The sequence below is a fragment of the Sinocyclocheilus anshuiensis genome, unplaced genomic scaffold, assembly GCF_001515605.1.
Source record: "Sinocyclocheilus anshuiensis isolate Anshui unplaced genomic scaffold, SAMN03320099.WGS_v1.1 scaffold1394, whole genome shotgun sequence".
Classification (NCBI taxonomy): domain Eukaryota; kingdom Metazoa; phylum Chordata; class Actinopteri; order Cypriniformes; family Cyprinidae; genus Sinocyclocheilus; species Sinocyclocheilus anshuiensis.
The window spans coordinates 276622-288989 of NW_015558696.1; the positions used below are offsets into that span (position 1 = coordinate 276622).

The following is a 12368-nucleotide window of genomic DNA, read 5'->3' on the forward strand; positions in this document are numbered from 1 at the left end:
TGTGTGTGTGTGTGTGTGTGTGTGTGTGTGTGTGTGTGTGTGTGTGTGTGTGTGTGTGTGTGTGTGTTTGTGGGATGTCTCTCTCTCTCTGTACCTGAAACACAGTGACGATTGCCCATAGCAGAGAGTCAAAGTTCTTCCTGTCTGGGACCGTGTCTCCAGTGTCCGTCTTCAGACTGAACTTACAGCCAAATATATGCATTCCCAGAATACTTCACACACACACAGAGAGAGAGAGAGAGAGAGAGAGAGAGAGAGAGAGAGAGACGTGTGTTTCAACAATACTCCAGTAGTCTAATACCATTAGTCTCAAACTGACACACACACACACCTGAAGATGAAGATGAAGAGCATCAGCAGCATGCAGAATGTGGCCACATTGTCCATTGTTTTCATCAGAACCACCAGCTGTCTGCGCAGCGCCGGCATGAACCGAACCAGCTTCAGCACCCGCAGCAAGCGGAAGGTGCGGAGTACCGAGAGACCGCCGTCAGACTGACCCACGATCTCACACACGCTGCGATTGGGACGCTCATGTTTTAGTGAAAGCACTTCTATTCTTCCGTACAAACATCTGTTATTTGAGCAGTCAATTTGTTTTGTTGAAGTTTAGTGAAATGATTCTATCACACACGTCTAGGGTTGCAAAAAGGTGGAAAATGTCCAGTAATTTTCAGAAAAATTCCAGAAATTTTGGAAACTTTCCAGGATTTTTTGGAATATTCCAGGGATTTTAGGAAAGTTTCCAGAAATGTTCCACCCCTTTGCAACCCTACACACGTCACATGATAACTGTATTTACAAAACTACAGGCAAGTCTGCTGATAAAAACATGATTATGTTTTGCTTGTTGATACAAATCAAGACTGAGAGTTGAGCTGAAGTCAGTAAGATATGCACTTTTTATTAAGGCTGCATTAAACTGATCAAAAGTGACAGTAAAGACATTTCTAATGTTACAGAAGATTTCTATTTCAAATAAATGCTGTTCTTTTGAACTTTCTGTTAATCTGTGAATCCTGAAAAATAAAATGTATCACAGTTTCCACAAAAATATTGTGCAGCACAACTGTTTTCAGCATTGATAATAATCAGAAATGTTTCTTGAGCAGCAAATCAGCATATTAGAATGATTTCTGAAGATCATGTGACACTGAAGACTGGAGTAATGATGCTGAAAATACAGCTGCGCATCACAGAAATACATTACAGTTTAACAGATATTCACACAGCTAATTGTAATAATATTTTACAATATCACTATTTTAACAGTATTTTTTATTAAATAAATGCAGCCTTGGTGAACAGAAGAGACTTCTTTCAAAAACATTGAAAAATCTTACCAACCCCAAACTTTTACGTGTGCATGCACTTTAAAGTGTATTAACCTCTTAACAATACTTTAAATGTAACAAAAAAGTGTCAGTAGGTCTTTCACTGGTCGTTACCTGATGATCACGATGATCCCATCAAAGATGTTGTACGGATTGCGCAGGTATTTAAAGCAGCCGAATGCTGTGAGCTTGAGGATCATCTCCAGAGCAAACATACTGGTGAAGACGATGTTACAGATCTCCAGAACATTAGTGAGCTCCTCTGGCTGAACACACACACACACACACACACACACACAGGATCAGAACATGAAACGCATCATTAACTGAAATAATGAACAGAAACAACGATGAGACACAGAGATTATCATCAACTTGTCCTTATGTTCTTCAGCTCATTCAAGAATCACTGGAAGAACACATGGACAGCAAAATCACTTGATATCAACAGGTTAATGCTGGTTGAAGGTGGGGCTATATAAAAAACACTGCATCTATGAGACGGGTGTGTGTGTGTGTGTGTGTGTGTGTGTGTGTGTGTGTGTGTGTGTGTGTGTGTGTGTGTTTTTATGTGGAATCAGAAGCAGAATTGCAATCCCTATACAGGCAGTTCTTTTGATATGAATATATAGAATATGTGTGTGTGTGTATACCTACTTAACCATATTTTGGGGACACATTTGTACCCAAAAGTGAGCTAAACCTGACAAAATCTCCAAAAACCTCCCTTTGGGGGCGTCCTCATTTGTAAAACTGGTATAAAAATAAAGTAAAAAAAGGTTTTTTTTAATTGTAATAATGCAGAAAGTTTCCTGTAAGGGGTAGGGTTGGTGTAGGGCAATAACACATACAGTTTGTACAGTCTAAAAACCATTACGGCTATGGAATGTCCCCATAAAACATGGAAACACAACATGTGTGTGTGTGTGTGTGTGTGTGTGTGTGTGTGTGTGCAAACACTCGCTCATCTCACTGCAAACACTCGCTCATCTCACTGCAAACACTCGCTCATCTCACTGCAAACACTCGCTCATCTCACTGCAAACACTCGCTCATCTCACTGCAAACACTCGCTCATCTCACTGCAAACACTCGCTCATCTCACTGCAAACACTCGCTCATCTCACTGCAAACACTCGCTCATCTCACTGCAAACGCTCATCTCACTGCAAACACTCACTCATCTCACTGAAAACACATAGCTGCAAATACCTATCTCACTGCAGGCACACTTTTCACAGCAAACACACACCTGACAGAACAGGTAGAACTATTTGCAGGATTATTATGTGATGCCCACATTAAGCTGAAGGAATACTACATGCTAAGTCTCATAGGAATACATGCATCTATTAAACTCTATAAACGCATTCATAAACAGATGAAAGAATATCAAACAGGCCTGAAGCACCAACAATATCAACAAAATGAATCATCAGCATGTCAGATAAAACACTCTATTTTGCTCTTTTAGAACAGACTCATAAATCTGTGTGAGTTTGTGTGTGAGTGTGTTTGTGTACTTACTATAATCAGTAGAATAAAGTAGATGAAGTTGTAGAATGAGTGAGCATCCATGACGTAATACATGATTTCCACCCAGCCCTCCAGAGTAATAACCTAAACACACCATCATTTGCAGAAAAACACTTCAAACAGTTCTCTGGAAATGAAGTTTGCTTCCAATAAGTTCACGTTAAACACAAAGAACATCAATCAGCTGGATGACTGTTTTCACAAGTTCTACGGTGGAAATGAGTCTCCAGCAGATACCTGAAATATAACGATCCAGCCGTATCCAATGTTGCCAAAGTTTCCAGTTGACACAGAGCCCGGGGGCGATGGCGCTGGCATTGAGGAAAGGCTCGGTCACGAGGCCCAGCACCTGATGGTGCAGGAGATCATCTACTTCCAGACAGCACTGATGTCCCGCCACACGCCGTGCCGGCACGTCACTGCACGACATGATGCCATTATCCTGTGGCAGAGAGCAGATGAAGGGCCTCTCGTCCTTCTCATCGGGAGAGTAGTATGGAGCAGGGAGTGCCACACCTGTTGAGCTGAGAGAAAGAGGATGTAGATTAACACATGATCAATGTGTCCAAAACCTAATCAGATGCTTTACTGCCTACAAACACTGCAAACGATGACTTTCTTACTTAGTATTTTCAGTACAGATATCTAAGCATTTGTAAATCAAGACCCTGCAAACAGGGTATGTACTCACAACTTTTTTTAAAGTTAGTAAAGTTAGGTTTTAAAGTGTTTTTAGTTTTAAATGTTAATGAAACGTTCTTACAGCTTTGTTAATATTTTTAATATTTGCATAAAGTTGCGAGAAAACATTCTTAGAACAACATTCTCGGAACGTGTTATTTGTACTTGAACGTTTTAGGAAACGTTTTTGTAACCTTTAAATAATGTTGAAATCACAACAAGAAAACTGGACATTTTTACATTCTTAGAATATTAAAAGTAATCGTTCAAATAACGTTAGTATGATGTTGTAAGAAACTTCTTTTTTTTTTTACCTTTAAGTAATGTTATAGTCATGACAAGAAAACTGGACATTTCAGTGTTTTAGAAATATTTCAAAACAAACTTCCCGCAATGGTTTTATAACCTAAATTTGTTACCTGGGAATATATTTACTTAAAAAGCAAAATATAATTCTTTCTAAAAAATGTATCAAAATGAAGTGAGATTATGCTTTAAAAAAGAAAAAATATCTGAAAAAAAAGCCTCATTTTCAATCTGAATTAAGTTTATTTTTCTGACCCCATTGGCAGATTTTTAAGCATAAACTAACTTCATTTTTATCGATTTTATTGAAATCATGACTTAATATCTTATGTCATTTTGCTTGTGTCCTGATTTAAGAATGTTTCGATATTTGTACTGGAAGATGACTAAAGATGCTCCCTACATAGGCTGCTCACTAGGTTTTGGAACAGAGCCACAGCCTTCATCACATATGTGTTGACACTGATTTAGAGTATATCTCTGACATATAAAGACCAGCATCCAGAAGTGCAGAAACACACACAGATGGTTTAACATAGCTTAGAGGGTCAAAGGTTTTATTGGTGCTCGTCTCTATGATCATAAAGGCGACATTCAGATGCTTTTAATAAACTAAAGAGCATATCAGTGCAAACGCACAGATCAAACACCGAGAGCAAATGAAATGATATTTCAGAAGATTACAGAGGACAAACATCATCAAAGAGAAGCGGAGTGTTGATTCATCTAACAGCTCAGAGCTGCTGACAACAGAGATCTGTAACATCAGCTCTAACAACCCGTAACAACCAACACGCTCCAAAACAACAGATCAGCACTCCACTACTGATGGAATACAGATTTATATACGCTACCATTCAAAACTTTGCATCAGTAAGATTTTTTATTTTTTATTTGTATTTGTATTCAGCGAGGGTGCATTAAATTGACCAAAATTGACAGTAAAGACATTCATAATGTTACAAAGGCTATTTTACATTATTTTCTAATTTAATACCGAATTATTCATTGTGTAGTATCGGTTCCAGTTGACACAGAGCCCGGGGGCGATGGCGCTGGCGTTGAGGAAAGGCTCGGTCACGAGGCCCAGCACCTGATGGTGCAGGAGATCATCTACTTCCAGACAGCACTGATGTCCCGCCACACGCCGTGCCGGCACGTCACTGCACGACATGATGCCATTATCCTGTGGCAGAGAGCAGATGAAGGGCCTCTCGTCCTTCTCATCGGGAGAGTAGTATGGAGCAGGGAGTGCCACACCTGTTGAGCTGAGAGAAAGAGGATGTAGATTAACACATGATCAATGTGTCCAAAACCTAATCAGATGCTTTACTGCCTACAAACACTGCAAACGATGACTTTCTTACTTAGTATTTTCAGTACAGATATCTAAGCATTTGTAAATCAAGACCCTGCAAACAGGGTATGTACTCACAACTTTTTTTAAAGTTAGGACAAAACATTTTTAAAGTGTTTTTAGTTTTAAATGTTAATGAAACGTTCTTACAGCTTTGTTAATATTTGCTATGTTCTCATAAAGTTGCGAGAAAACATTCTTAGAACAACATTCTCGGAACGTGTTATTTGTACTTGAACGTTTTAGGAAACGTTTTTGTAACCTTTAAATAATTTTGAAATCACAACAAGAAAACTGGACATTTTTACATTCTTAGAATATTAAAAGTAATCGTTCAAATAACGTTAGTATGATGTTGTAAGAAACTTCTTTTTTTTTTTACCTTTAAGTAATGTTATAGTCATGACAAGAAAACTGGACATTTCAGTGTTTTAGAAATATTTCAAAACAAACTTCCCGCAATGGTTTTATAACCTAAATTTGTTACCTGGGAATATATTTACTTAAAAAGCAAAATATAATTCTTTCTAAAAAATGTATCAAAATGAAGTGAGATTATGCTTTAAAAAAGAAAAAATATCTGAAAAAAAAGCCTCATTTTCAATCTGAATTAAGTTTATTTTTCTGACCCCATTGGCAGATTTTTAAGCATAAACTAACTTCATTTTTATCGATTTTATTGAAATCATGACTTAATATCTTATGTCATTTTGCTTGTGTCCTGATTTAAGAATGTTTCGATATTTGTACTGGAAGATGACTAAAGATGCTCCCTACATAGGCTGCTCACTAGGTTTTGGAACAGAGCCACAGCCTTCATCACATATGTGTTGACACTGATTTAGAGTATATCTCTGACATATAAAGACCAGCATCCAGAAGTGCAGAAACACACACAGATGGTTTAACATAGCTTAGAGGGTCAAAGGTTTTATTGGTGCTCGTCTCTATGATCATAAAGGCGACATTCAGATGCTTTTAATAAACTAAAGAGCATATCAGTGCAAACGCACAGATCAAACACCGAGAGCAAATGAAATGATATTTCAGAAGATTACAGAGGACAAACATCATCAAAGAGAAGCGGAGTGTTGATTCATCTAACAGCTCAGAGCTGCTGACAACAGAGATCTGTAACATCAGCTCTAACAACCCGTAACAACCAACACGCTCCAAAACAACAGATCAGCACTCCACTACTGATGGAATACAGATTTATATACGCTACCATTCAAAACTTTGCATCAGTAAGATTTTTTATTTTTTATTTGTATTTGTATTCAGCGAGGGTGCATTAAATTGACCAAAATTGACAGTAAAGACATTCATAATGTTACAAAGGCTATTTTACATTATTTTCTAATTTAATACCGAATTATTCATAACAAATGACATTATCAGAATAACAGTTTCATCTGAGAGTCACTTTGGATAAAAGCATCTGCTAAAATGAATAAATGTAAATGAATAAAATGAGCTTCCAAATGATGCTGAACATCAGAGATTTACTGCTGACCTACAGGTAAAATATTATTTTGATATCATGATGTTTCTTTGTTTTTAGCGTCAAAATCCTGAAACTTCAGTCATTTCCAAGTTCAAATGGACATTAAATCCACTCAAATCAATTTGCCAGTAAACATGATTCTATATACAGTGTGTGTATATATATATATATATATCCTATTGATCAAAAGGTTAGAAATTAATTATTTTATTCATAAAGGACACATGAAATTGACCAAAAGTGACATTAAAGACATTTCTAATGTTACAAAATATTTCTACTTCAAATAAATGCTGTTCTTTTGAACTTTCTATTCATCAAAGAATCCTGAAAAATGAAATGTATCACAGTTTCCACAAACATATTGTGCAGCACAACTGTTTTCAACACTGATAATAATCAGAAATATTTATTGCGCAGCAAATCAGCATATTAGAATGATTTCTGAAGATCATGTGACACTGAAGACTGGAGTAATGATGCTGAAAATTCAGAAATAAATTACAGTTTAACAGAGATTCACTTAGAAAACAGCTATTTTAAACTGCAATAATATTTCACTGTTTTTAGGTTTTCATTTTTAAAATCCTACTGAACCCAAGCTAGTGTATTAGTGCATTAATTTGAGATTTTCTCCTCAGCACTGTCGGGGTCCAGAGCTTCAGGACAGTCAGTCATTATTAAAGCCGCTCTGAGCTGCTGTTCTCCAGGGAGCTGGGTTCAGTGGGCTCTGCTAAAGACCGATGGGACAGAGATGTGTTAAAAATAGAGCAGAAGTAAGACAGGAGATTATTTGCAGGAGACTGGAGGGAACATGGGAATAATATTACTACAATACTACTAAGGAGTACGTTCTTGTCCAATACGCCTCAAACAAGACTCAGAATAGAGCAGAAGAGCTGAATTAAAGGAATCCTTCCCTCAAAAGTGAAGTTTTTTACAAACACGCAGCTTTTGTCGTCTCCAGATGTTAACTGATGAACTGGAGTGGTGTGGATTATTGTGATGTTTTTATCAGCTGTTTGGACTCTCATTCTGACGGCACCCATTCACTGCAGAGCATCCATTGCTGAGACACTGATGCAATGCTACATTTCTACAAACCTGATGAAGAAACAAACTCATCCTAATCTTGGATGATGGCCCGAGAGTGAGAACATTTTCATTTCTGGGTGAACTATTCCTTTAAAGTTGCAATGAAATGCAAGCAGTGACAGATTTTTTCTTCTGCATTTGTTAGAGTACTAATGTTAATAAATGGATCCTTATTGTAAAGTCTTACCAAACAATGAAAGATATGCACAGATGAATTGTACACTATGAGATCTATAACATGCATTCATACAATAGGTGAATTTCCATTGCATGCTGACTTTGAAGCTCTGCGAAGGAGCTGTTCATCCTAGGTTGATGTTCTTCTCATCCAGCAGATGTCTTCATCAGGTCCTGCGTGTCAGATGTGTGTCGTGAACTACAGGTGCGACTGACCTCACAGTAACACTGAACTGTTTATTCTGGAGACTGCTGCTTTCCTGAGCGCTGAAACACACACCGTCTATTATCACAGCCGCCACATCCGTGACATAACAAGGTCAGAGCCATAAATCTCCCAGCAGCCCCTGCTGCGCGCCATTACTCATCACACAGAGGAGCATTAGAGGAACCACGGAGAGAGACCGGGAATCTCACATTTCACCCCGGAATTTAAAAAAAAGCATATTTTACCATTTTTAGGATCATTAAAGTCAAGTCAAATTTATTTGCACGCCATTTTTCACAACACACACCGTTTCAAAGCAGCTTTACAGAAAATCATGACGTTGATGTTTATAATATGTTAACATCATCATGCCTTATAGATGCATTTATCAGATCACAGCTGAATGATAATAAAGTTCACATTCATGCGCACATTAATTTTTCACAATAAAATCATGCATTTAGAAAACAGACAAGCTTATCGATTTTCTAAATGCATGTTATTGATATTATTGTGAATGATTAATTTGTGCACGTGTTTTTTTTTTTCATTGTTTTGACTTCATTGATTTCATAACTGGATCTAGTGAAACAAAATATGGTCAACGTATGACCAACTTCTCCCATCATTTATTCTGCATAAACTCTGCCCTTTTCTAATAATCAGACGCAAGCTCACATTCAGATCCGCCTTTATCCAATCAGCCACCGATGCACAGAATCAAGACCCGCAATATTTTTATTTTTTAATAATGTGTTGCATTTGAGTGTACATCACAATATGAAAGAATAGATCAGTCGCTACTTCAGATACATTGCAACTACATTTTTTTTCCCCCATTGTTTGAGTGATTTGTGAGGATTCACCAGCCAAAAGTATTTCTTACAAGCCATGAAGCTGTATTTTGCATTTTTTAATTTATTTTTACCCCAATGACAATGACCAATTGCTTCCAAATCACTTATTCTTGAGACACAAACAGTTGACAGACTCTGCTATTGATCCTCAATCATTAATAATGATCGGTTTCTCTGAAGCAGTTCTGTAACGCTGGACGCTTTGTGCAGTCTAGTGAGGGATCTGCAGTGTGCTCTAATGAGGGAACATCACGACAGCTTCACCAATGTCTCCAACCCTCTTGAGGCTCAATAAACGCTCTGAATTTACACTCCTGAAAGATCAGCACGAGCATCGACACTGAGGTTCAAACCCCAGAAGAGCCTTCAGAGATGCGCAGTTCACCGCTGAAAGCCAGCACTGGAGAAGCTACTGATTGTGTTTCTAGGCTAGTCTAGAGGTGTGTGTGCTTTCAGACAGACTAGTGTTAATTTTGTTCATGAAAACTATGATGAAAAATATTTGTTAGCGACGTTTTGTTCTATGACGGAGATGAGACAAGACGACACTGACATCATTAAACGATGTGACTACCCTTACGAAAAAAAGTTATTTAGTTTATTCTAGTGTGCTATTAGTATACTTCTTTTAAACTAAAAAATAGGAAAGTATACTTTCAGTCTACTTTTTATGTACTTCTCAGAAATATACTTAAAATGACATTTAAGTATACTTGACTTATACTAATAATTTATTTGAGCTATAGCCTACTAGTGCTCCGTTGTGCTATTGTTATACGGTAGGGGGCGCTATTACACATCTTCTGTACAGAATTTCCAAAACACGGAAACAGCGAAGAAGAAACCGAAAAACAACAGATGCTTCCACGTGTAATCTTTTTCTTTTTTTTTTTGCTTCCACACGTAATCTAATCCGATCATCAGACATAACAGCATCAAAACTGTGTAACGTTATGGAATAAAATGTTGACCCATGAAGAGGTAATAATGACTGTCAAGCTTTTCGGACTCCATCTACGTTTTGATTATCATTCTGCATCCAATTCATAGTCTTTTTTCAGCTTTTTGTTTAAAATGTTGTTTATTTATTTCTTTATGAAACTTACCCACATTCAGATGTTTATAAAAAAGAATGCATGAAGCTAGAATAAAATGTTTTTGTTTACAAGCAGATACCCTGTTCTTTCTTTTGATGTTTTGTATGTTCAGATATTCATATAACAAAATATATACACATTATTAAATAGGGACATAGTAGTATACTTAAAGTATGATGTAAAGTTCACTTTAAACGTACGAGTATACTTGCAGTATAAAGCTACTAAACTATTAGTTTACTGAGACTATATTTCAAAGTGTACTAAAAATGCTACAAGTATCTAATTAGGTATACTGATAGTTTACTTTAAGTTCACTTTTAGTATAGTTGCAGTACAAACTAAAAACATAGAGGTAAACTAGTACTCAAAGTGTACAACTGTTATACTTAAAAGTATATTTTATATACTAGAAAGTGGGCCAATTTAGTCCCAAGGAGTATTGAAATAGTACACTTACAAGTATACTACTAGTACACTGATATTTGCATGCTTACTAAATAAAGTATACTTAAAAATATACTTGAACTTTACTTAAGTATACTTAATATAATAAACTTCAAGTATACTTCTTTTTGGTAAGGGTATATCAACATGCAATATCATTAATTAAAAAAAAGATGACTAAAATGTCATTTCAAAAATAAAAAGTCTCCAAAATGTATTTTCTTCAACATAAAAAAGAGGAGATAAAAATCTAGACCTCCACAAGTTGTCATGCTTGCGGTTGCCAGACGTCTCGAGTTTAAACTCCCCAATCAGAGCTTCTCTCTTAAAATTACACATTTTCTGCCCTGTGTTTAATTAATCCTCCCAACCTGGCAACCATTCGCACACTCTCTCTCTGCATTAGAGAAAACGTGCTGATGATCAGAAAACATCAACAAACATGCAAGCTGGAGTTTAGCGATCTGTATTGAGATATTCTGCTCGAATAACAGTGTCATACATCCAGTGTGTGTTCATTCACACAACCGACTAAATCTGCCATCAAACCTTCTCTGTAATAAATCCAAACATGATCTCGACTGTATTGTTTGAGACTGAGGGTGAATGAATGCACGTACACACCTCTGTGCCACAATACAAAGCCTTTTGTTGTTGCTTTAATAGAAAAAGACATGAATACGTTTGGAATTCTTGGAAATTAATCTTAGGAAGCTTTTGTGAGAAGCTTTACCAGTTTTCATAAAGTAGAGAGAGTGTTTATATTTCTGATAACAAAGTAAAACAGGTCAAATAAAGCATGTGTGTGAGTCAACATTCTCTTGATTTGTGCTTATAGGTGAAAGTGCAATAATCCATTTCTCAAATTACAGCAATCATGGTCAGTAATTGTGATTATAATTTTGAGCATCAAGTCAGTTTAACAATCATGCAGCATGACTAAAATGTGTTTTAACTGACTAAAATTCCAGACTTTTAGCCAAACAAAACTTGACTAAACCAAAAAAAAAAAAAACAGGACAGGACAGGGTGACTACATATGTGACCCTGGAGCACAAAACCAGTCATAAGGGTCAATTTTGTGAAATTGAGATTTATGCATCATCTGAAAGCTATATTTGGCTGAGATACAACTATTTGAAAATCTGGAATCTGTGGGTGCAAAAAAATCTAAATATTGAGAAAATCATCTTTAAAGTTGTTCAAATGAAGTTCTTAGCAATGCATATTACTAATCATAAATTAAGTTTTGATATATTTACAGTAGGAAATTTACAAAATATCTTCATGGAACATGATTTTTACTGAATATCCTAATGATTTTTGGCATAAAAGAAAAGTCGATAATTTTGACCCATACAATGTATTGTTGGCTATTGCTACAAATATACCCCAGCGACTTAAGACTGCTTTTGTGCTCCAGGGTCACATATATAAAAACTAAAAAGGACATCTAACACAGACTAAACCTGAATTAAAATCAGCTGACTCACAGGGTGAAGTTCTCCTCCGGATAGCAGCGGTTGCGCAGAAGTCCAGCCCAGAGCTGCACACCGATGATGCCGAAGATGAAGAAGACGAAGAAGCACAGCAGCAGCACGTTCCCCAGCATCGGCAGCGTGTCCAGCAGCAGATTCACCAGGATCCTCATGCCTTACACACACACAGAACAATACATTGTATGGGTCAAAATTATCGATTTTTCTTTTATGCCAAAAATCATTAGGATATTAAGTAAAGATCATGTTCCATGAAGATATTTTGTA

At 36.6% G+C, this 12368-nt stretch overlaps 1 pseudogene; it reads right to left on the reverse strand.

Annotated features, from left to right (window-relative positions):
• LOC107681412 (voltage-dependent T-type calcium channel subunit alpha-1I-like) overlaps nt 1-12368 on the reverse strand; it is a 72826-nt pseudogene that overhangs the window by 40220 nt on the left and 20238 nt on the right.